The sequence below is a fragment of the Pholcus phalangioides genome, unplaced genomic scaffold (assembly GCF_987345545.1).
Source record: "Pholcus phalangioides strain wild (caught in Gottingen) unplaced genomic scaffold, Ppha-v1.0 ptg000011l_1, whole genome shotgun sequence".
NCBI lineage: Eukaryota > Metazoa > Arthropoda > Arachnida > Araneae > Pholcidae > Pholcus > Pholcus phalangioides.
The window spans coordinates 40,397,758-40,424,867 of NW_028301604.1; the positions used below are offsets into that span (position 1 = coordinate 40,397,758).

The 27,110-nt window shown below is 38.0% G+C and overlaps 1 protein-coding gene and 1 long non-coding RNA gene across 6 annotated transcripts in view; one reads left to right on the top strand and one right to left on the bottom strand.

Moving 5' to 3' along the window:
- Positions 1–27,110, top strand: part of sev (receptor protein-tyrosine kinase sevenless) — a 1,896,734-nt gene that overhangs the window by 1,480,013 nt on the left and 389,611 nt on the right. The window lies entirely within an intron of this gene.
- On the bottom strand, positions 8,647–12,015 carry LOC149080423 (uncharacterized). Its single transcript, XR_016193574.1, has 3 exons — positions 11,972–12,015; positions 11,281–11,522; positions 8,647–8,961 (listed from the first exon to the last, which is right to left on the bottom strand). It is a non-coding gene; the product is annotated as an uncharacterized LOC149080423 (long non-coding RNA).

Below are 27,110 nucleotides of genomic sequence, written 5' to 3' on the forward strand. Positions count from 1 at the left end.
TTCTTCTGCTGCACATTGTAGAACCTTTCGCAACAATGACTGGACTACTCGTAGAAAGCAAAGTATTTCAACGCTCTCTTCTCCGACCAAACAAAGCGAACGGGTATGAAAAGAAGATTCGTCTTTCTTCACACAGTAAATTTCCCGTGATGCAAAGTTTTGGCTACTTATGCTATTTGACATAACCAACTTCGCCAATTGTCCTCATCAACGGCATTTTGTGACAGCAGAAATCGGATTAAACTTATTAATCGATAAAGATTTAAGAGGCTGAGTGACAAAATATTTTACGACCTACTGTTTTAAACAGAATATGTATCAAGACAAGATGACGAAAACTAGAGAAATGTGAAGCTTAAAAATAATCCCTAAACTAATCACATTACAGAATTGTGTGGACCATTGGCGTACGCAGGGTAGTGGGGGGGGGGGAAGGTTGAGCCAATATTATAGTGCAGAATATTTTGCAGGAAAAAAAGTAAAAACCCCCTCCCCAGAAGGGAAAAAAATCTGAAAACCCCCTCGAGAAAATTCTGGGTACGCCTATGTTGTGGACATTATCTATTCAAGAAGATTGCTTATAACTAGTAGCATATCTGTTAGTAGAAGACAGAGTTTAGACTATATAAACATCCCACAAACTTTTAATCCTTATTTATCACACAATGGAACCCAATACCAGACGCATTGGTGGTCAAAAAAAGGTGCCCTGGGAAATACACGAGAATAAAGGTAAATTTTCTCTAATACAACACCTTTGCATTTCCCAACAAAATACTTATAGAGATCTCTGAATTACACGCCACTTGGGGTCAGCTAGCTTTTCAGTCCAAGGACTCAAAGCTGTCTTTCACAATAACTCAAAACTTATTCACGAGACAAAAAGTTTTTCTTTTTTTTGCTAGTAAACTACACTGTATTATGCTTTTCTTAGTTTTACTGAAGAGCCACGTGTACGTACCCACAGAGCCGTAGTTCTCCACTCCCAATCTATGAATGGATAAAAAAAATCCCCTTTTTTGAAAAGAATTTTAAATACCGTGTTTTCAGATAAGTAAGGACCTCCCAAACTCCAATCGCAGTAGGAAATCATTCAAATCATTTGAAGCCCCGAATCTTTTCACCGTAAGTCTTTCTGTTTTCACGAAGTCTTTCTTTTGCAGTGCCCTGCCCATGGGCGAATATTTTCCTTAATCCAGCCGTTGTTTTGATACAAACAAAACGAGAGCTAAAAATGAAAAGAGATGTCCAAACACGAAAAAGCAGCAGGATAACAAACAGCACAACAAACCGATGGTGAGAGCCACAACCCAAATTCTGCTATTGTTACAAGCATATATGTGTTGAGTATAGGCCAGGCCAATTTTTCTTGGAACTCGCCTGTATAACAGCCCTTACTTATCTTCTCATACATGTATTGTCCACTTTGCGATAGTGAATTCTTCAAGTATCTCAACCTTCTGTCAAGTGGATTAGAAGCTGAAAATGTTGGAGACAAGGAGTGGTGCTTATCAAAATCTATTCTAGTTTTGTTATCACCAATTTTAAGCCGACAGGGCAGTGTTTCTCAAAATGTGCGTTGTGGCTCCTAGGGGGTGTTCCCACTTTTTTGTGAGGGGTGTCACGACGAGCTGGAAATACTGATGTGTATGTGTGTGCCTATTTATGCTTTGAAGTGGTTCTTTTATGGATGTACAATATCTATATTAAATTATTTTGCGAGCCACAGATGAACTATGAACAGGGCAAGGGAGGCACGAGCATGACCAACACCCACTAGAAAACATAATAAACCCACTAGAAAATATTAATTTACAAAAAAACTTCCACTTTCCGTGGATTTTTTTTTCTCTGTGGGTGTGTGATATGAAACTTGATTGAGAAAAATTTCATTTCAGTTATAAATTTATTTTCCCAAAGCCATTTTCAAGGAGGAAAAGGATAATTTTTTTCTGTGGTTCATATTTTCAATGGTTCTGTGAACCTAGACAAGTACAGGGAATTTTTTGTATTTTTGTCTGAACTGAAAAATGGGGGGGGGGGGTGAGTAAAATAAAAAAATATAAATATATATAATCTAAATTCATCTAGTAAAACGTTAAGGCAGAAATATTTCATAGCACCAATTTTACTCGCGTAATAATAAATGAGTACGGTACATATATCAAGTCGATTCCACAGTGCGTAGCGCAAGCAGTCGCCTAAGTTTAGTGACGTCACGAGCTCGTGTTGCGACCTTGAAAATTCTCTAGTAGATGTTGGCATGACCCCCACAAGGGTAGAGCTGACAGGGCACCAGCCCCGGGGTCCGGGATGATTCTTAATTACCCCCTCCCGCATAAGAAGGCCCGTGATGCAGGAGATCCGAGCCAATCTGATTCAATATGTGGAGGGGGGGGGGGTTTGGCCACGACTGACGAAAGGTTGAGAACCACTGCAGTTGGATGTGGAAGATGGAATTCGCACTAAATCCAAAACAAATAAAAAATAAAAATTTCCCTTTCAGTTTTACAGATATTTAATTACTTTTTTGACGGAAACATCTTATTTTCTTGGTGTGCGTATGTTTTGCTAGAAAAACACAAACAGCTAGAAAAAAAAAGGAAAGATCGAACTTCGGTAATCTTAGTTCTAGAAATCATTTGAAATTGTACGTAAGTTAATTAACAATAACGACAGTGATGTGCAAGTACAATAATATTTAGTTGTCTTTTTCGACATTGATTCCTTCAAAATTTAATGGGTCCGATGTACAGTGCATCTGAACTTTTTGAGTGTTTCATAAAAAATGTCAAAAATAAAATTTTCGTAAGTTTTTAATTAGAAAAATAAATTAAGATATTCTGATGTATTTAAATTAATGTTCTTTTTTTTCTATTGTATTACGGAAAAAATTCTTCGACTACTAATTAAACCTATAGCTAGCTGGCGGATCTTTTACTATAGTTTGTTTCAGGTTAACTTTGCAGTGGAGAGAAAGGTAGAGAGTGTATTCCTTCGCCGCAAAATATAGTTCCATACATCGGAGGTTTATGATGATCATTTATATAGAATATTTCAAATTTTTTTATGATTTTGAAAAAGATACTGAAAAAATACCGTTTTGAACCAATGTATATTCGTTTAAAATTTTTAAATTAGAAAAATATTGGTTACCATTATCAAAAATCCATGGCGAGCTCAAGAACATTTTGGCGCGATTTCCAAGAAATTTTCCCCGCCAATATCACTGTCGTGCTTTTTTTTTTTGATTGCTCAGTTATATATATATATTATATCGTCATTTTGTTGAATTTTTTCCGATACAATTTTTCATTCAGTTTTGCATGTAGTTATAGGCCTACACACCCAGACGAATATTCAATCAGGTTTTTTTTTCTCGCGAAAATAACCTCCAACGAATTCAGATATTCACTCACAGATTACAGGAAGTGTCCCTCTTTCACGACAGCGCCGATACCGTTGTGAGGCTCTCTTTATGGGGGTAGGTTACGGTTCCAGACCCCCCCCCCCCTCTCTTTTTTTAATATCTATTTCTTGCCGTGTTCATAGGATAGGGGTGGTTTCTGAATTCCAATAGCCGATAGCGGAGGGTGTTGACATAAGTAATGTCTCTTTTCACCACACCAACTTCCTCCCCCACAGCAGAGGCTGCTCCTCCAGATGACCCTTCAGTGTCTCTCCAGATAAATATAAATAAGCAAGAGAGAGAGAGAGACCCACAATGGTTTAGGCTTGCAGTGTATTTTTTTTCTTCTGTGACGGTTGTATCTTGCTTTTCACCAGAGATAGACATGCTAAAACGTTCTCCGTTCTTTTTGGCAATAATGCATAAAGCACGTTATTGAAAAAGAATAGGAATTTCGGATTGCAGGTGGCCTGATGGAACACATGTTGGAGCAACAACAATTAATAAGATAGTTCTACAACGTCAAGTGAGGATTCCATAGAATGGGAATCCGTGAAAAATGACTAAAACTGTAGTGATAATAAGTGGCATCGACGTATATGCGTTCGGGTGGATGAGCGACGGAAATTTCGGCAAGAAAAGTGAGTAAAAGAATTCTAAATTTTGCCTTATCATTTTTATTATTATTATTTGGGGCTATTCCCAAATTCAAACGTCAAAACCGGTTAATAAGAGTTACTAAGATACTTTTCAATAAAAAAAAATGATTTCAAAAACCGCAACTTTGATTTCTGAAAGTATCGACAATGATTTTTTTTTTTCATTAGCTAATTTTTTGTTACTAACTGACTGCAATTTTTTCTACAAGCATTACGTTACACGTAAAAAATATTTTTTTCTGCGAGATTGGCGAGAATCAGCCATACCTTACCAAGGCCGCGCATCGATACATAGGTTAAGAGGCTTTCGTTGCCATAACAACGAGTGATGCGGTTCCCTCGTAGCTTCCTCTTCACTGCAAAGTTAACCTGAAACGGACTATAGTTTCAAAGAAAACTTTCAATGAAAATCAGAATGTTGGCGAAATTTCAAAGGATAGTAACCACGCGTCTTTCTCAAAGCTCATCCGAGGTATTGTCATTGTCAATAGCCATTCTTTCACAGGCAACTAGCTGTAAAATAATCCTCTTTCTCCGACAAGAACCCCACTCAGCAGCCGTCAACAATCCGTCACTGCGTCCCGCCCACGGAATAAAAGAATGTGAAATGCCTATCCCCCCTACCTCGGCCGGCTGGGCCGGATCTGGTAGTCTGCATGACGAGACGGATCGGCCGGATATAGTAGGGAAAGAGTTAAAAATTCATAAAATATCAAAATAAAAAAATCAAATTAAAACAAAAGCCGATATAATACGATGTTCCCGACCTGTGATCCGCGAACCACCGGGGGTCTGTGAGTACTTTGTAGGGGGTCCGCAAGATCCATAGGTCGAATATCCTCACTTTCCAGATAATCGTTGACCAGGTGAGCCCGATGTGGACGACCGTTGTCGTCTATGAACAGGAACTGAGGGCCAACTGCGCCCCTGAAAAGTCGAACATAGGGCTCTAAGATCTCCTTCCTATACCTCCTAGCAGTCACGGACCCTCTGCCAAACACATGGAGGGGTGTGCGGCCGTCCAACGTGATGCCTGCCCAGACCATGGCACATCCACTACCATAGTGGTCCATTTCCCTGATGTCCCCCCCCTACAGGGCCGTGAAGAAACTGAACGATGCGGTAATTCGGGTTCATCGAACTCCATCGTCAAAATGCAACGTGGTCAACCTCAACAGGCTGGCTCCACAGTGAGTGACGAAGTGCGACCTGCCGACTTGGAGATTGAATTGTCGAGGCGAACAATTTTAAAAGACAGAGCAGTGCTAAGTAAATTATCGGTAGTGAAATTTGGTATAAACCCCTCAAAATACAGTCAAGTGCAACTGGGAGCGATGCCAAATTGAAAGTGTGGAAATACGCTCGAATTTTCTAGTTGGATCCAGAAACTCTCGTATGATCTCAAGAAAGTGGCGTTACCAGTTGTGAACTAGGGTAGACTTTTTTCGAAAATTTGCCGTGTTTATAAAACGATGCGATAGAGAGATTGAAGGGTCAGTTTTTGGACTTCAAGCTCAGTGGACGGGCTCGAGGGACATGGTGGAAGAGCGATGCGACGCCTGGACTGTGAAAGACCGAAATTGGAGGATGTCGACATTCACCATGCACTGCCGGTGAATGTCCGAAATATTTGGTTATATTCTTATACATTCGGACCATCTGCCGGTGCATGTCGACAATCACAGATAAGCTCTGGTGGGGGGGGGGGGGGGTCCTTGTTGTGGATGTTTTTTGGGGTTGTGGTGAAAACTGAGTCGATATTTTCATGTCCGGTGGCAGGAGGCCCCCCTCTATCGGTCCGAGGAGCATAGCGACGTCCGAGCCCGAACAAAGTTCGGGTGGGTGGCGAAACCGTTTACGTGCCCAAGGCCCGTCCCGAACGGAGTTCGGCCTACAGGTGTACATACTAATAAAGTAGTTTGTAGTGTCCGTGTTTATAAAACGATGCGATAGACAGAGTAAAGAATCATAGTAGTTGGACTCTCTTTAAGCTCAGTGCGGGATTTTTAGTTGTCGATCGCGTTTTGTCTGCCTGTAAGTACGTGTAAAATAGCTGTTAAACCTGCGTCGTCCTGCAAATTGTTATTGTCAAAAAATATTTTTATTCGACATTCATCATGCATTGATGGTAAATGTTGAAAAAAGTATTTTTGTAAATGATATATATATATCAGGACATCGCTATATAGGCGCTTGCTATTCCCAACTACTTTATTAGTAAATACACCCGTAGGCCAACTCCGTTCGGCACTGGCCAATTTGCTACGCTCGGACATCGCTTCACTCCTCGTTCCGATAAAGACCCCCCTGCCACTGACATGGAAAATATCAAATCGTTTTCACCACAACCGGCAAAAAAAATCCACAACAAGATTTTGGCGCTTCTCTTGCTGTGTCTTCTTGGCCTCTCGTTTGGACCCCCACCACATCTTATCTGTGATTGTCAACATACACCGGCGAAGGTCCGAATGTATGAGACTACAACCAAATATTTCGGACATTCGCCAGATTTCGGTCTGTCACCGTAAAAGCAATACCATAATCCGGGTGCGGATCTATGGAGGAAGTGATCGGTGTGATCACCCCCTCCAAGCAAAACGCGATAATTTTTGGAATTTTATAGGATAATATTACATTCAATCAGTCCGTTGAAAATTACCAGTATATAAACCTTTTTTTTAAATAACGTGATCATTACACTGTTCCCAAGGGATCAGCATGATCCGTCCAGGGAATTTGTTAATGTTAGGTTAGTAGACATCCATGCCCGAACTGGGATTCGAACCCAGACCTTCATAGTGAGAAGCTAGTTCCCTAACCAATCGAGTGCCAGGTGGCAGTTTTTGATTAAATAAAATAACAAATTCAAGAAAACTTCGAATAAAAAATAGGAAAAACCAGTACATTTTTTCAAAAAATTCGGGACTATTCCGGAAAATACGGACAAAATGAAGGATGTATGGTCACCCTATTCACGTTTTCTTTATTATTATTTTGTAAAATCATCCTTCCCAACAACGAGCTCTGGATCCGCTCATGCCACACGCAGCACACAAATCACATTGAAACTTTGCGAAATGAAAATCATTAATAAATTTAATACATAAAGATCACTGATAAAGTAGATGTAAATAAAAAAGTTGAAAGAAATTTCCACGCAAAAATTAGTGGCTGCGGACTACATTGAAATATTGATCTTATGCATTATCTCAAAAATTGGAGCCAACACCAGTTTTGAAATCTTCAGCCCAATATACCCTAAAACCATTAAAATTTCCTTAGGGAACATGAATTTTTTTCTGACCTAAAAAGTTTGACTATTTTAATCTCCTCACAAACATTTAGGTTTATAGTAGTTATTAGAGCCAGTGTCAGGTTTTAACAACTGGCTGTTGCGAAGATGAATTTTTGGAAAGAAAAAATTCAACTGCCTTTGCGGGGAATTGAACAGATGTCCTTTCACTTTCCGGGTGAACGCACTTGACTACAAAGGCAACGCATCTCTCAATCTTTCCTTGGAGCTCGTGTGCATTGAATGGGATCGTTCATGGACGGAATTGACTCAGGCCAGGCTTACAACTGCTGACGCTGCCACCAGATGGCGACTTATGCAAGGATGACGTCAAACTCCGGTACCATACGAAGTAAGACGCCTTCATATACGAGCGGAACCATCAGGCATTCTGGTCCTCGCTGAGGTCCTACAGGGTTGCTGCACTTAACGCCGCACTTATGGCCGCCAAACAGACAAAAAAAAGGATCGCGTTGGAGACTTGACATGGCAACCTAACAGAATTCCCCCGCGCTGAAAATGTGGTGACAAATGCATATGAAACCACAGAGAGCGGCAGTCCTACAAACAGTACAAATATTCAGTCACTACACATCACTCACTTCACTTCTGAGATATAGATGGCAGCACTGAAAAATCATACACAACACTAGATACGCACTCAGACTATTAGGTACACACACTTACACTTCCGGCACAACTCACTAGGTAGTAAATTGTCCATGGCGATAGACCTGAGTTGTGCTCGGTTTCAAAAAAAAAAAAAAAATGCATATGAAAAATTAAATTTAAGGAAAAAATGATAAATTTCAGCGATCGAATTTTCTGTGGGAAATAGAATATATGGTTACTAATAATTTCATAAAATTATTAGTAGCCACGAGTGGAATTCGTTAAAGTTCGTGCGCGATTACGATGTAAACTTCAATTACACACTAATAATTTATAGCAATATATTCATACATACTTTTGAACTTAATTTTTTTTTCCTGTTTTAGCATACATACGTAAATATTTAAGGTGAAAAAAGGGGGGGGGGTGAAATTCATTCCCCAGATCCTTAATTTTAGGTTCGGCATAAAAAAAACCATTTATTTATAGAAATGACAATTAAGATTAATGTTTCTAAAGTTATTTCCTTCATGTAAACACCCAGAAGAAAGGGATTTCATAAATGAACACTACTGACTCTGAATATTGTATATATAATTTATTACAAAAATCAATAATTTTAGAATGTTTGATCATTTCATTTGAATTTTCTTTGAATGCTAAATAGACAGGTTCAATAATTTCAATTTATGAGCTCAATGAGTGAATAAATTTATTGAATAAAAAAATATGCACACACATAATTAATGTACATCACTTATGAAAGCAAGACTTTACAAATATCATATTTGTAACACCACACCCGTTTCTACACCATATAATGAAATACCACCCTACTTTAGAGGATTTAGCCAGTAAATTTTGAATCACAGAAAAGTCTTTGATAACAGATCAGGAAATTTGGAATTTTATTGCAAACAAGTTACTGACACGAATATGAATGATATGTAGTTCTTTGCTCTAAACTGTGTGACCCAACAGCAATTCACCTGGAAAAAAAAAAATTAAAATTATTCAGATCAAGCAATTATTTCTGGTAAGAATCCAGTATGCTCATGGGGGTTTGAATTATGTGCAACACAAGAGTATTCTATATGTGACACGGTGTTGAGCATCCATAAGTGTTACTACAGAATTGCTTCAGCACCAATTATTTGGTGAAGGAATGCAGAATGATTCCTGGTAGGAATCTACGATGATCATGGGTGTTTCAATCATATGCAACACAAGAACATCTAAAAAACTTAAAACGTGGTGTCAACTCGTAACCAGAGAGTAAATTTTGCAATATAGTCTTTTTATACCCCTTCTAAATTCGCAATACCTGCCTGGGAGTCTTTTCATTTAGTTGAAGAAAATCTTACTTACACAGGGTTCAACAAATCTCCAGTGCTAAGTCCATATGATGCCTTCAAATCTATATTGGTACTTAAAATTTTCTTTGTGATAACTAAATTAGAGTCTATTTTCTGATTTTTAACAGTTGTCTTTTAACATAGAAAAATGATAGAAAGTCCCGAAAAAAGTAAAAAAAAATATTTAGAACTTTTTTTGAGCTTAACATCATCTTCGGCTTCTAAGAACTGGGCTGGAGCCTAAAATTTTTTTCGATTTGTCAATCCCTGACCTACATCTTTTTTATGTATACTTCCATTTCGTATATGTGTACCATAAAGTCCATAGTGTACTTTTCAGTTACATTACCAGCTTATTGTTTCAATTATATTTCCTAAATAATTATTTGGTTCTTGTTCAATGAAATTATCCTTCAATGAATCACAATAGAAATAAGTGACATGAGTAGAGTTTTCTTTTAACGTAACCCAGTTTGTGCGATGGTAAAGGAAAACTTAACAATGGGAATACATTGAACATACAAGAAAGATTAAATTTGTGTGCATGCAACAGTTCATATTTTCAGTGAACATCATTAGTGTATTACAATCTGGACAATGAATATAAAACCATTTTCATGAAACGGGGGAATACATATTTACATGTAGTATTGTTATATGCGTTTAGTTGGGAAAATTCATATGTTCTGATGATGTGGTAATGGACATCAGAAATAAGTGTCCACCAGTGAATGAGAGAAACCTCATTTTCACGTTTTTCTTGCCATCATAATAATGTGTTATGTGCTTGTACGTCTGTATAATGAGATTTGTTGTTGACAATTGTCAAAAACTTGCCCACCTTCTAAATCTTTTACACACAGTGGACACCTTAATGCTTATTTTCTGAAATAATTGTATTCATATTTTTTGTATTACAATTACCATGATAGCATTGAGCATGCTTTTTTTTAACCACAAAGTCAGAAATTGACAAATCAACGATTAAAATGCCAGTTAACTTTTTTTTGTCAGCTTTCTTATATCAGTTTCTAATTCCCCTTAAATTTTACTCACAGAACATATTAAATGTAAAATACAGGCTGCAAAATAAATTAAGTGAATTTTTGCTCCATTATTTCTCGCATCTGTGGCTTTTTTTAACTTGCTGTGTGTTGAGCATTTGAAGTTGCAGGCTTCTCTAAGTATTAAATGGCAAATTAAAAAAAGAAAATATGCTGACAATATTAAAAACTGATAATATTTTTGAACATTGGGGTTGTTTTCATGTATCTATGGTTTTGAGAAAGAAAAAATTTCATCAAAATTCATACTTCACAATCTTTGAATGCATTTTTCGCGATATGTCAATTTTTGCCATTGCACACACGATAAAAAAAAAAATGGTTAGACCAAATCATTATGAAATTTTCTACACTTTTCTAAACTAACTTAGGGCTATAGAAGGAACTAAAATCTTTGAGATTCATGGGAAATTAAAAATTAATAGTGTGAAATTTGAAAATTTTAAATTAAAAATAAAATAGTACTTTCCTTCATAATTCTCCTGAGTACTCCTAGTTCATTGAAATTCCAAATTCATATCCTTTAGAAGGAAGCACAAGCCATTGGTCTAAGTTAAAATTACTCCTACAATCATGCGTGCAAAACACCGATGTTTTTGCGGAGGCAAAATTTAACGCTCAAGTTTTTTGCTTCAAAACTCATAGTGTGTATGAAAAATTTAAAGCATTTTCCATGCAAGATAATGATACAAGCTAAACAAATGATGCATTTTAAAACATTAAACTAATTCTAAATTAATTTGGAGAGTAATCACTGCATATGCCTTGCATGAAATTATGTGTCCCCTTGAGGATATGAACCACAATAAACGAAACAGTTGATTGTTCATTTTCTGGCTTTATAATAAAGAGAATAGAGAAAATAAGGTTATTCGAACACATTACATACCAAATCATTGCTCAGGACTTTTTCCTTTGGGAAAGAGCGTAAATCATCCCAAGATGGTGTCTGGGCTGTCAGTGGTCATGTCTTTGTCTGCACAGAAATTTTGGAAGGCCTATATTCTTTTTCTGTTGAGGAGAGAGGTTTTGGAGGATTGGGAACCTGGAACTATGGGGCACAGCAGTTTGCTTCAACTTCTTCCAGCCATCTTACCTTTTGAGCTCAAATAGGCTTTCTTTAAAATGTACCTGATTTGAAAAAATGAATAAAAAAAATGTCTATTTTAAATCAAGATAAAAAAAAAAAACAATGTCAAAAACAAAAAAAGTTCATATCGCTCAACATGTATGAATAAATATACAGTAGACTATATGGTAAATTCTATGGCATATATACTTCTAATTACTTCCTATTGTACAGCTCCTTATCAACTGAAATACAGCCAAACCTCCTTTTAAGAAACGTCTCTTTTAAATGCAAAAAATAACTCTGCGCCAGTTCTTTGGAATAAAAATTTCAGTAATTTATCTCTGAACAATGGGCACTTATACAAGTTTTAATAGTTATTTTCAAATGATTATTTGGAGTAAAAGTGATAAGAAATTGACTGAACCTGTTTCAGAATAAAGCATTTGAATTTCAATTGAACACTAACAACGTAAATACATTAAATACACATAAAACAGCATATATTTACCTGTAATCTAACAAGTGATATAAGCACCTTTCCTCCATCACCACAAAAAAAACAGCATGAACTTTAACCCTTCCCAAATTATGGCATTGTATCGAAGTGAAGATTAAGAGTAGAATAGCTATGAAACATTTTGTACATTTATAAAAATATGTGAAAAAGAACTTGAAAATTAAGTTGTGGTGTAATCACTATCTAACATTGACGGGGTGGGTCCTTTTAATTTATTTTCCTGGACTAAAGGCCCGTTTACACGAGGCAAGTGCTTTAGCTGGTAACTTAATTTTTAGTTGCCAAGTACGATACAATGTATGCAGACGATAAGGGCCGTTTGCACGGCTTTAGTTGGCAAGTGCGCAAGTGATTTAGTTGGTAAGTGAATACGATCGGTTCTATTTTTTCCGGTTAAGTAGACCTATGCGCATGCGCCAGTTGGCGTGACCTGCCGCGCTGGAGGGATCTTTTTGCTCTCTCACGGAGAGGTTTATTTTGATCTCAAGCGTGAACCTGTTCATACTCCGTCGTCTCCTGAAGTTTCGCTAGAATTCCGCGGAAATATTGGATGGTGAGGTGGCCAGAGGACACAAGCTTCAAGTTTGTTGAAAAATATCTTCGCCATGAATGTTTGTTGAACTATTGAAATGAAAATTACCTTACCAAAAAAGCTAAAAATTATTCGATGTTGGAAAAAGCTATGGAATATTCTGTCGACGTGATGTCAGGAGTTGAAAAAAATTGAAGATTCAAAAATATATATCAGGTGGGAAGGATTTATATATTAAAAACTGGAGGGGGGTTTCGAATATTTCTCTCGTCCAGAACGAATTTGCTGCCATCTGTTGTAAAAATACATGATCAAATACTGTATTTAACAAAGATATCATCTCTATAGATTAAATTAAAAAATAATAATGATTTCGAAAATTTGGAAATAATTTTTGTTTAGTGAATTTTTATTATTTAATTTTTAACCCTTAGAATTTCCTACGAATGCCAAGAATCTTCTCCCGTATTTTCGGCTTACATAATTCATAATTTATCTCCTCTTTAACTTCGATTAAAATATCATATAATCGATATTTACAACTTAGAGGAGAAATAGAGAAATTTATATTTCTTCTCGATGACTTACATAAGTTTATAATATGCTGTGTATTCTTTTTTCCCCTGTGGCGTCATCTCTCGCCCCCCTTGCGTGTACCTCCTGATGCGTGGGTGGCAGAGGCGAAAAAAGGGGACAAGCGAACTGTTTCCCTTGCGTGACCTACTTCTTGCTCAGTGTGTTGCTCTCGCGCAAGTGAGAAAAAAGTTTCTCCTTTTTTATTACGTGGAATTAATATTGTTAACCTATGTAAATAGTTTTTTAAAATTAAATGAACTTAAATATTATCAACCGTTTCTTCAATTGGAGTCAGAATATACATCGTCCTCAATGTGTACCACATAACTATACCCCTCTTGGTTAAAAGTGAAAGTGAATAAATTTATATTCTTTACAAAAAAATCTATAATGTGGCTCTGATCACAGTATTCGTAAGTTCTACCTGATCATCTTCACCCATCGTTACGAAAGCTATGACCTTTAAAAAAAGCACCTCTCTGAATGCCAGATAAATAAAAAATTATTACTATTATTCTCCCGCGCGTTGAGTCTCTCTCTCTCCGTGGATTTGAGTAGACTGAAGCGCGCATGCGCTAACTGCGCTCACCTCCGTAAAAATTATCCAATGAGCGCCTACTTACCACTTATCGTGTGGACAGTTTCAAGAAGAATCGGTAAGTTAAAATTAAGTTGCCAACCAAAGCACTTGTCTCGTGTAAACGGGCCTTAATATTTGGGAGATTATGACTGATAACAATGACCTGAAAATCATATCTCGTATTGAGGCTCCACTGTACATAATTTGGCTATATATATAGAGCCCCTTGAAATATCTTTGATATCTTTGATAAATAGTCCCTTCAATTTGCTCAGTACTGTAACACTAATTAACGATTACCAACAAACACATAATTTTGTAATTTTTTTTTATTGTAAAAAAAAAAAAAAATACCGACAGAAATGAAAATAAACTGAAAAAGTATTTTACTATTACATTTATTTTTAATTCCATGGAATACGCTCAATGTACAAGCGATAAGTCGCCAAATCGGAAAAGCTCACCTGAGTGATCAAGCAAGCGGGGCTGACGTCCAATTAATTCGATTTCGACTTGTTTTGTGAATTAAAAATCTCAAAATTTATAAACTATTTACGATTTAAACATGTCATTTGCTTTAAACGCATAATAAAATAACTTACGAATCTTTCTCTGAAACAGCGATGGGTCATTACTAAGTAGCGATAACTCGCCAAACTAGGAATCAAAATCGTGAGCAATCAGAAATGTTTCAGGATTAACTTGCAATAAATTCAGGATTTAACTGGTTCTGTTCGTTAAAAATCCTCTACTTACGCATCATTTTTCCAAAATCAAACGGAATGGAAAAACCAGAAAATTATTGCGCATATTAAAATCACCGTAACTCTTATGCTACACACAACACAAAATTATGACTCGCCAAATATCGTTTGCTATTTTCCACTGATTGTTTTACTTTAATTAATATCATTTAGTTATAAAAGTTAACATTATCACAAATATGTATAATAAATATGATTGTAAAAAATTTTAATTTAAAAAATAATTAAATATCACTTACTTCGCATAGGGAAGCTCCGTTTCCGTGAGGAACTTGGCACTCTAATGCACAGTTCACGATTCTTGCATCGGTCTCTATAAAACTCTAGAAATCCTTTTTTTATTCAAATTTTAACATTCTGGTGCCGAAAATCACGGAATTTTTGCAGTAATTTCGAAAAAAATTGACAAAAATGATTCAAAAACACTAATAATATTAATAAAAAGTAAGACGTCCTAAGGATCCTACGGTAAGATAACACTGAGCAGCGCGCTACCGAGGGCCAAAATGGCGCATGCGTCAGCCTGTGTATTAAGGAGTTCTAATACGAAGTAGTCTAGGGTGTTCACCCGGAAAGTGTGAAAGGACGTGGGTTCAAAGACAGGTGAATTTTCTCTTTCCAAAAATTCATCTTCGCAACAGTTAGTTGTTAAAACCTTTGTATGATAGCGGAGAGTGATGTCATCCTTGCATAAAGCCAGTGAAAAAATAAAAAATAAATAATTTTGATGAATAACTTCATCAATTTTTAAGGGTAGTTCAGCATACACTATTTTTGAATGCTGAATGCCATCCAGATTAGAAATTATAACTAAAAAAAAAAAAATAGACTCAGTACACATTCTGGAGAATAAAAAAAAATGACTATATAAAGGCTGAAACACACTAAACTGACGTGGCGTGATTTCACGTCATGTCAGAGACGTTGTGAATTTTCACGAATAAGATTTCAGAAATTCAACATCGTAGTGTGTTTCGGTCTTAATGCATCACACCATATAATGTCTGATATGATATCACGCCATCTGACGTCACGTCATAGTGTATACGCCTTTACGCTTATCTACACTGCTGAAAACAATTAGGGGAGCACATTGTTTTAACAAAATTACGCAAAGATGTATACCGATAAGTAACATAAAATGAATCATCCATAATTTAAAGCCTAGCAGTAACCGTAAAACTTCATATGCAAATTAAAGTTCATGACACCAAAAACCAGAAAAAGGAGATAATGGCAGAAATCGGGATGTTGCAGAAACGTCTGTTTTACTGCCGTAACTGTGAAATTCGATTGCGCAGTATTTTTTTTTGAGACAAGGTGACTTACCGAAATCCATGGCATAGCGTGTTATAGGCAGACTGGAATCCGGGCAAACACAAGGTAGTGTCGCGGACGCTGTTGGAGTCGCCAGAAGTGTTGTTGCAAGGCTGTGGAATCGATTCTAAGAAACAGGAAATGTTAGACGTCGACCAGGGCAAGGTCGGCCACGCGCCACTACAGCAACTGATGACCGGTATGTACGGTTAACAGCCCGTCGAAACAGAACAGAGAATGCTACGCAGCTGCAAAGACGGTTGCTCTTGGCAACAGGACAAAGGGTGTCCAGCCAAACAGTACGTAATCGACTTCATGAGGGAGGGCTCTATGCACGTAGGCCAATGGTCTGCATTCCGTCGACCCCACGCCACCGTGCGGCCCGAAGAAGATGGGCTGCTGAACATCGAGATTGGGAGCAACATGATTGGAGCCAAGTGCTGTTTACAGACGAGTCCCGATTCAGTCTGGAGTGTGACACCCGACGTGTTCTGGTATGGAGGGACAGGGGCACTCGAAATAACCCCGCGTTCGTTCGTGAAAGGTCACAATACAGACGAGCTGGTTGGATGGTATGGGGTGGAATCAGCATAGGCGGGCGTACGGACCTGCATATCATTCGGAATGACAGTTTGACGGCCCGAAGGTATGCAGACGAGATACTGCGACCTCATGTCATCCCTTACGCTGGAGACATTGGAGATTCCTTTGTTTTCCAGGATGATAATGCCCGACCGCATAGAGCTCGTCTGGTGGAGAACATGCTTGAAGCTGAAACAATACAGCGTATGGAATGGCCAGCGTGCTCTCCTGACCTGAATCCAATCGAGCATGTTTGCGACATGCTCGGACGACGCATTGCTGCGCGACCAAGGCCGCCTGTTACTGTCCGAGACTTGCAGATTGCACTTCTTGAGGAGTGGAACAGTATTCCCGAAAGTCTGATCGATAACCTCATCGCATCCATGGCAAACAGGTGTGCAGCAGTCTTAGCTGTTCGAGGAGACCACACGCCCTCCGGCCACTCCAACAAGCGTTGCACAGAAACACTACCAATCGTGTTACTAGGTCTCCGCTCTGCCTACAAAACGGATCTTCGCAGTACTTGTGCTGAACTAGTGTATAGCTACCTGGTCGACTGATGTGTTCTTCGACACCGTGCCAAGCTAAGGATCACAGCTGCTTCGTTGAACAACTGCGCCACACTATGGCTAAGTTGCAGCCAGTACCAACTTCAACTCGCTCTACAGGTTCTACTACATGTTTTAAACATCCAGCACTGTGAACCTGCACTCATGTCTTCCTCAGAGTTGACTGCGGCAAGCCCCCACTGACTCCACCTTATGATGGCCCGTATCCGGTTTTGTCTCGGACTGACAAACTAATCACTCTGGCTGTAAATGGCAAGAGATCAATTGTCAGCCTGGAGAGAGTTAAACCATGTTTCATGGACGTTGCAGAAACCAACTCCGCCCAAAACCAACCAGTAACCCTAACGGCGTCATTCCGAACATGACTGTGAAGAACAAAAAGGACAGCGATGAAAAAAACCCTGGTGTCACGACTCGTTCAGGACGAACTGTCCGATTCAACTTGAAATATCGTGATTGTGTCTAAACATTGTAATTACCCTAATTTCTCTGTACCTCCAGTACACATTAGGGGAGTGAATACTTCCATACTCGGCACATATTTTTCCTTTTTTTTGTACGAAGTGTACAACTCGACGACGGCACTTTTTATTTTTATCAGTAATCTACGTCGAGCTTATATTACTGGAGGGAGCATCCAGCCGCCGCGACGTCGTCTACATCTAATGCAAGGATACCACGTGACTCGGTGCAAACAAACACGATTCCTCATAGAGATCAATGTTAAAATTGCCGATTTTATCACAGAAATGCGGAAAATTTAGTAGAGTTTTCCGCCACATCAATAACTTTAAAAATTGAATTGAATTTTTGATTTCCGAAACATTGAGTTCGCTTAGAGATACGAAGCCCAGAAAATTAAATATAAAATAATGAGTCAGACCCACTTTTGAGGTGGATATCCATACAATAACATTAATTTCAGCTTTTTATTTATATCTTCTCAAGCACGAAATTGAAAATTCATGTCTCCGTATTGTCTTATATTATCCACTTGCATCAATCCATATAGTTTAGGATGTTTTTAAATTAATTATGGGCCCATATAAATTAATTGAAGAAATTCTGCAGCTTTAATCAAGCATTTTTTGAAGCAAAAACAGGCAGATTAATAACTTAAAAAAAATTTCGAAATTTTAACCAAAGATAATTTTAGCATTAATGAAAGATAATTCCATTAGTGAAAGAGATAATTCCATTAATGAAAGAGATAATTCCAGAATTAATGAAAGTGATAATTCCATTAATGAAAGAGATAATTCCATTAATGAAAGAGATAATTCCAGAATTAATAAAAGTGATAATTTCAGTTCCAGAATTAATGAAAGATAATTAATGAAAGTGATAATTTCAGTTCCAGAATTAATGAAAGATAATTAATGAAAGTGATAATTTCAGTTCCAGAATTAATGAAAGATAATTAATGAAAGTGATAATTTCAGTTCCAGAATTAATGAAAGATAATTAATGAAAGTGATAATTCCAGAATTAATAAAAGTGATAATTTCAGTTCCAGAATTAATGAAAGATAATTAATGAAAGTGATAATTTCAGTTCCAGAATTAATGAAAGATAATTAATGAAAGTGATAATTTCAGTTCCAGAATTAATGAAAGATAATTAATGAAAGTGATAATTTCAGTTCCAGAATTAATGAAAGATAATTAATGAAAGTGATAATTTCAGTTCCAGAATTAATGAAAGATAATTAATGAAAGTGATAATTTCAGTTCCAGAATTAATGAAAGATAATTCCAAAAATTAATGAAAGATAATTCCAAAAATTAATGAAAGATAATTCCAAAAATTAATGAAAGTGACAATTCCAGCATTAAGAAAAAGGGATAATTCCAAAATTAATGAAAGAAAAAATTATAGAATTAATGGAAGAGATAATTCCAAAATCGATGAAAGAAGTAATTTCAGCATTAATGACGTGATAATTCCAAAATTAATGAAAGAAAAAATTATAGAATTAATGGAAGAGATAATTCCAAAATCGATGAAAGAAGTAATTTCAGCATTAATGACGTGATAATTTGAAAATTAATGAAAGCGGTAATTCCAGAATTAAAGTAAAAGATAGTTCCAAAATTAAAGTAAAAGATAGTTCCAAAATTAATGAAAGAAAAATTCCAGCATTACTAAAAGAAATAATATCAGCATTAATGAAAGAAATAAATCCGAAATTGATTAAAGCAATTACTCCAGAAGTAATGAAAAAAAATAACAACTCATAAAGAAATAATTCCATAATTACTTTCAAAACATCCTGAACTAAGTAAAAGATAGCGGTAATTCTGGAATTACCGCTTTCATTAATTTTGGAATTATCACTTCATTAGTGCTGAAATCGATATTCCTTACATGGCCTTGTGCATCAGTAGGTATGTTGCAAGATTCCAGGTACATACAGGGCCGAAGCTGGTTACTTTTTAAACTGGAGCAAGCAAGCTTTTGGCTTCCCTGTGTAGGAAGAGGTTAGAAGGATTGGTTGAAGGGGTAATTCGACGCCCTTCTAATTTAGCGCCCGTTGCAATGGACCCGCTTTCCCTAGTTGCGGCTTTATGTGTGTATGTAAATCAAAAAGCTGTTTGAAAAGAACGATAGGTGTTGAAAATTGTCTTGGTGCACTATTCGATATTACTCGCATACAACGTTTTGTCTATAGACGTTTTTTTTTATTACAAAAACAACAGATAGGCACATTCATATACGATACAAAAATAAATACTAAAAAGACAGAATAATAAAAGCAAAACACACAATGCAGCTCTTAGGGACATATGTCCTCCCTGGTTCATACTTATGTTTTTACTGAATGTTTCAAAAATTAGATATGGAATTTGCAAATATGAAAATTTCTTCCTTCAGATATATTCAGCTATTTTTACTTCTGATAATTTTTTATGATTTTATTATAAATGATTGAGCCCCTTGTAATTTGTACTTTTTGGATGAGGCACTTATTGGTGTTTTTGCTAAAACGTTATAAGCAGGATCCAATGCATTTAATTCAAGCATTTAAAATGTATATCTCGGTTTTAACGGCGTAATCACGTTGCTTTATGGATGTCATTATAATCGTGTTTTAATGTATGCTCATGTAGGAAAGCAGAAAAATTCATTGGTTAGAAAAATTCAATTTTTTCTTCATCGGTTTTTTTTATTATCAGTGCAAGAGCGCCAAACAAAGAATTTATTTTTGTTGAATGGAACTTCACCATTTTGTACTTCGAATTTGTCTTTTCCATCATTTTTATGGCAACCTGAGAAGGGCAATTCCTTTGTCCAGTGCATCGGAAATCCCATCACCCTCCTTGTCAAGCCACTTAATAGACAATGGAAGACAGCAACCGCAGGTCCAGCCGAACCGTCATCAGGGTGTTCAAACATTTCCAATACTTGATGGCATCTTTCCGCTTACCCCAACCGTCCAAAAAATGTGGATTTTCTCGGTTGAAAAAACCGCCCTCAGCGGTTGCAGTTGTATCTGTGCGTTGACAGAATAAAACTATAGATGATGCCTTCCCCCCAACATCAATCGCCTACAACCGCACCGCAGTCCGTTCTCGGCTTAATGGTTGTTTTGTAAGCTGTTGGTTTAATGTTAATGGTTTAAACAATATTTAATCGTTATTGTTGATTCACAGTGGTGCGAAATTATGTGACTCAATCTCTGGTGAGAACTAGTTAAGTTATTGGAAATCACAATCTACACAATCTACAGTCCAAGAATATACATTCGTCGAGCAGGAGATAGAGGAAAGACGACATGCAAACCACTATGGAGAGAGCAAAACCAACCTAAATAGAAAAAGAGGGACTGTCAAGGCGAAAATCTCGCGTATTGAAGTACAGCTAAATGATGATGCTGAATTGATGAACATTGCTCAAATACTCAACAAATTGAGTAGTCTTGCTGAAATTGAGGCTGACACCAGAAATTTACGAAATGACTTCTTTCAAGTGCTCAATGACGAGGAGGTAGAAAAAACTCCTTGGTCTTGAGGACAGGATAGAAGGAATCAAGGTTCAACTGGACAGATTTCTCTGGGATGAATTGAGCGTGGCGAGGGATACAAATAAAACTTCCTGAGTAAAGGAAGTTTGGACAAATTTTTTGGTTCATTCGAAGAATGGAACACATTCAAGACATTCAAGTGCCATTTTACGGCAATGATTGGTAAAAACTGTGAACTTTCGGGTGGACAGAAACTGCTTTACCTACGACCATCGCTAGAAGCAGAGGCAAAACATGTGAAAACGCCAGATGACACATTCTCATCATTGACGAGAGCCTTGGAAATGAGATACGAAAACAAGCGATTCGTAGTGAACAGCCACATCGATGCCATCATAAGTTTCCTGAAGTTAGAAAGGGAATCCGCGTGGTATCTCAGAAAGCTAGTTGATGAACAACTAAGAGCATTCAACCTCGTCGGACTGAGGACCACAGACAAGCTCTCAGAGTCGCTTCTGATAAACATCGTACTTCAAACGTTCGACAAAGAAACAAGAGAGAAGTACAAAATGTCCTTATATCATCTAATCAAGTGTCTGAGTGGAATATCTATCGATTTCACATCGCATAGCCGTTGTCAGGCTAACTACACACTACGGTTCAGCTACTGCGGTTGGTATTATCAGCAACCGCGGAATTTTGTGTTGAACACACACTACACTGTTAGCAACCGTGGCTTTTTATTTTTTAATGTCATGTGACATCTCGGGATTGGATAAATTATTTTCGCCAAGCTAAAGTTGGCTACGGTTAGCTTGCAAATTCGTGCTCATGAATTGCATTACAGTAAAACCCCTCTTAAGGTATCCGACTACCTTTCTTGTCACTTTTCTTTAAAATGATTCTGGAGTGAACTTTAAATACATTTTTTGATAGAAAGTGTCTCGAAATCGTAAAAACAGTGACAGATTTTGGTCTATCTATTATATTTTCTATGAAAACGTCGTTTTTATGTCAAATTTTAGGCAAAATTCATGTGATATTCGAAACACGATTGCAAACAATTTTATAAATGAAATGCTTTGTGATTTTCACAGTGCATTTAGCTAGTAATGTTGCAGGTTAAGAATCAAAATTTAAAGGATTGCATGATATGTTCATAAGTTACACCAAAATATGTTTAAGTACGTGTGAATTTTTTGAAATTTCATCCTACATGTTGTCTATAACACACTGTAATTCAAAAAATATATGTGTTAGACAGATTTTGGTTCATAACCTCGAAAATATATAAAAAATATCACATTAAAATTTCGTAAGGATGCAATGCATCAATTTTTACAAATCATGTCACAAAGTCAAGTAAAATGTCAAAAGTAGCATTCTTCGTAAAACACGTTTAAAGTCTTTATTCGCGTATTACTTGTATGTAAAAACGCAACACTAAAGTGAACGTAACTTTGATTCTAAGCATCATATAACAAAACAAAGCCCGTTTTGGAATCACAACAAATACGGTTTTTATAAAAAATAAAAATATGAAAATCCATATTTTCTTCCAAAATGACGTTTTCAACATAGTCGGACACCTTAATGGACACCACTTAGATGTGGTCACCCATATTTTGTAGCCAAATAATAACTTCGAATTATACAAATACAAATCCACAACAGGCAAAATGCCCAACGAGGTGGCTGATAAAAAGTAATTGTATAATAATTGTATAATAAAGTATGTATTTTAAACCCCTTGTTAGACTATGTATATAACTTTAGTATTCTATATTATTCTTTTTCTCTGTATCGCCACTAGATGGCACCGCTAACTTAATTATTATCTATGTTATTTTTCCCGCCCTTTGAGGCAGATGTTCTTTTGTATCGGCTCGAGTCAGTCGTACCTTTGCTTCATCGCAGAAATAAACGTTTTTTTATTATAATTGAAACCTTTGCGTTCTCCGTATATAACGGCGCGTTCGTCGTTCGTATACATTTTTTGGCGCCCGAACAGGGACTCACTGCATAAAGTAGTCCTGATATCATATCAACTAAGGGCATCGTCGCTCATTGAGGCAGAGCTAAGGCCTCGATAACAAGGATCCAACATTTCATCGAATGCTTGGACGAGGAATTATAGAAATTGCTCAGGTGGAAGAACAGTATTTTTCGACAAAATCCAAATTGAAACGAGCTCTGGCTGCCGTGACAAAGGAGCTTTCGACGACGGTTGAGTTTTCCGACGCGGACACCCGTACTGAAAGAATTCTGCTGCAGCTGGCGGAACAACAACGAGTGCTTTCGCAGTTGATGACGCGCAGGGCCGTCTTAAGAGCATCGTGGGCCCCCGGGCCAAGTGGTTTTTCTGAGGCCCTAACTGGTAAATTCTAGAATTTTTTTACCGGATCTCATTTTTGTGAGGCCCCTTTCCTCTTGAGGCCCCCGGGCCATGCGTTAAGACGGCACTGATGACGCGTTCACCGTCTACTACTACTACCGAGGTAAGAGACAGTTATTTGCCTCGCATAAATGTTCCTTCATTCGCGGGGTCGTATATAAACTGGAACAGTTTCAAGGACTTCTACGAATCGATGATTCACAAAAATGAGCATTTGACGAACATCCAGAAATTCAGCTACTTGAAGGGCCTCTTGGAGGGTGATGCAGCGGCACTGATCAAAACACATACCAGTGTCAGAAGCCACATACATGAAATGGGAAAAATTATTGCTTCGATTTGATAGGAAGAAGGTCATAATTTCGTCCCTGATAAAGACGTTCCTCGAACAGCAACCGGTTTCTACTCCTGCTGAAGCGATACTCAGACACATTGCCGATACTTCGGATGAGATTAATCGAAGTTCGCGTGCCATTGCTGATGAAGCTGTTACTCTGGACCCTTCGCTCATCCAAATCCTACTGGAGAAGGTCGATCCAGAAACGCGACAGCTTTGGACTCAAAAGACAGCAGAACAAGATTTTCCAAAGTTCGGAAACTTCCTCGAGTTTCTCAATTCAAGATGCGCTGCCCTCGAGATCTTCAATCCTGAAAGGCCAGCAAGCGAAATCAAGGTGCCACAGAAATCAACATCGTCACCTAGCGGTATCATCAAAAGCTGTCCATCATGCAACGGACCTCACGGGCTACATAAGGGTCAGATATTGAAATCCTGGTCAGTGGCTGAGAGAAAAAACTTGGTTCACAAGAAACAGTTATGTTTCAACTGTTTCTCCAGCTCTCGCAAGATTTATGAATGCTCGTCGTCGTTCAGGTGTTCGCGATGTGATCAGCGGCATCATTCAACCTTGCACAAAGTTGTGTCCACTAGTGTTACCGCTGCTTTATCGGATATGCCTGTATCTACCGAGTATAAGGTGTATGATTCCACAGTGTTTCAATCAAATATTTCCGCTAATGTTTCTTTCTGACCTATGGCTCAAGTGTGCGTCTTGGATACATCGGGTAATCGCCATATTGTCCGTGCACTTCTCGACCCGGGCTCTCAGTGTTCCTTTATCAGTGAGGCATGTGTTCAAGCATTGAGAATTCTCCGCAAAAATGCCCGCTTTACTGTGAAAGGAGTGGCAGCACTGGACGCCGGTACCACTAGAGGGTGATTGACCTTAAAATTATATTCTACCTATGATGATAATCATTATATTGACAGATTCGTTGGATTGGATTGGATTTTAAATTTTCTGGCGCAAGGACCAATTTGGTCAAACTGCGCCAAAACAAATTATAAAAATAAGAAAAATCATCCTTTTGTCATGTCAAAATACTAAAATCATGCATGATAAAAAGCAACGTAAAGCATAAAAAAATGACATGAATTGTAAAAATCTATAATTTGTTATAAAAACCAATGGCTTTGATGAATTTAAAAATGCGAGATGCATCGCTGTGGTCATTTAAAATGTCATGAAGTGAAAGATGACTTTGACCAAAAGCGGTCGTAAAATGATGACGATGATGTGAACAAGTAAAAGCATGAGCAATGGTTAATGGACTTTGACAATGTGGGCACTGTGGCTGACTCTCTCGTAATAAAAGATATGATTGTGTGATACGACTGTGTCCTATGCGCAACCGGGCAAGCAGAACTTCCTCCTTTCGGTTAGTTCTGCAGCTCGAACGCCAATGGCCAAGTGTGGGCTTGATGGCATGTAATTTGTTATTAATTTGATTGTTCCAATGGTCCTGCCAGCGGTGATGCATCACTTCCCGGAGGATTGAGAAGTGGTCACTGGCAGGTACCAAAAGGTTATTGTCAATGTTAGTTGTTGTTCGAGCTGCAGTGTCTGCTCTTTCGTTGCCCGGTATTCCTACATGACCTGGTACCCAGTAAAATTTTACTGTGGTACCATGATGAATGAGGTAATGCAGTTCATGAAAAATGGAATGAATGAATGGATGAGTGTGAAACGTACAGGAACACAGTGCTTGTAATGCGCTGAGAGAGTCGCTATAGATAATGCATCGTCGGTGGCGTTTGCGTCGTATATAACGTAGAGCCTGAAGGATTGCGTACAGTTCTGCCGAATATATAGTGAATGTGTCTGGAAGTTTGAAAGATGTCTCCTCACAGCAGATGTAGGCACAACCGACATGGCCAGGGCTCTTGGAGCCGTCGGTATATATGGGGAAGTACCTGTTGTACCTACCCCTGTGCCTAAAGAATATCTGTCGATATATGACATCTGCTGTGGTGGCTCTAGGGTATAATGATAATGAAAGAGAGACATCTGGCAGAGACTGCTCCCATGGTGCCAGTTGCCAAGCAACTGGGGCCACACGACTGATGTCTAATTCTAGTTCTTCCACAAGTGCCCTCATACGAAGACCGTAAGATGGAACACATGAAGGGCGAGCAGCAAATAGTCTATTAAATGAGGGATTAAAAGTGACACGATGAAGTGGATGACCTGGTAAAGACTTCATTTTGATATAATATTTCAAAGAAAGTTGTTGGCATCTTGATGTCAGTGATGGCTCGTTGCATTCGACATACAGGCTCTCCATTGGAGACGTCCGGAAAGCTCCAGAACAAATCCGCAGGGCGAGATGGTGGACTGGGTCGAGCACACTCAGATAGCTCCGAGGTGCCGACCCGTATACAATGGAGCCGTAGTCGAGCTTCGATCTTATTAAAGCTTTGTATAAGTGGAGGAGCGACTTACGGTCAGCTCCCCACGATGTAGAAGAGATGACCTTCAAGAGGTTCATCGTCTTCATGCAACGAGCTCTTAGTTGCGCAATTTGAGGTTTGAAAGTGAGTTTCTTGTCAAATGTGATGCCGAGGAATTTAGTATTTTCTACAATAGGTATTAGATTGTTATTGAGAAACAATTGTGGGTCATCATGTAGGTCTCGACGCCGACAAAAGTGCATAGCAACAGTCTTGTCAGCGGAGAATGAAAAGCCGTTATTATGAGCCCACTTGCTAATCTTGTTGAGAGCGGTTTGTAATTGTCTCTCGGCTGACCTCATATTCACTGATTGGTAAGATATCAACAGATCATCCACGTAGAGTGCGCCAGTGACAGACAACGGGAGTTGGTTCAACACCCCGTTGAGTCTTAAAATAAAAAGTGTAACACTTAAAATGCTACCTTGAGGTACACCTTGTTCTTGAATTTGGGGAGCTGATAACGTGCTTCCGATCCGTACCTGAAAGATGCGGCGAGCAAGAAAGTTCTTAATGAAAATGGGCAAGTTGCCCCGCAAGCCGCTATTATAGAGGTCGGAAAGAATTCCGTGCCTCCAAGTACGGTCGTAGGCCTTTTCTATGTCGAAAAATATGGCTAGCATATGCTCCCTCTTCACAAATGCTTGTCTTATTGATGTCTCAAGGCGTAACAAATTGCATGTTGTGGACCTGAACCGTCTAAAGCCGCTTTGATGTTTCGATAAAATATTGTTAACCTCAAGGTAGTGCGTAAGGCGATAGTTGACCATGCGTTCCATGAGCTTACATAGACAACTGGTCAAAGCAATAGGTCTGTAACTGTTAGGTTGTTGAGGATTTTTGCCAGGCTTCGGGAATGCAAGAACTGTGGCTGCTCGCCAGGTGTCAGGAAATGAATGACTGACCCAGATCCGATTGAATAAAATAAGTAAATGTGACAGTGATTCTGGTGAGAGATGCCGAATCATGGAATAATGAATAGCATCAGGCCCTACAGCTGAGTCAGGACTTCGCTGCAAGGCCGTCGTCAGTTCATGAAGGGTGAACAATGAGTTGTACC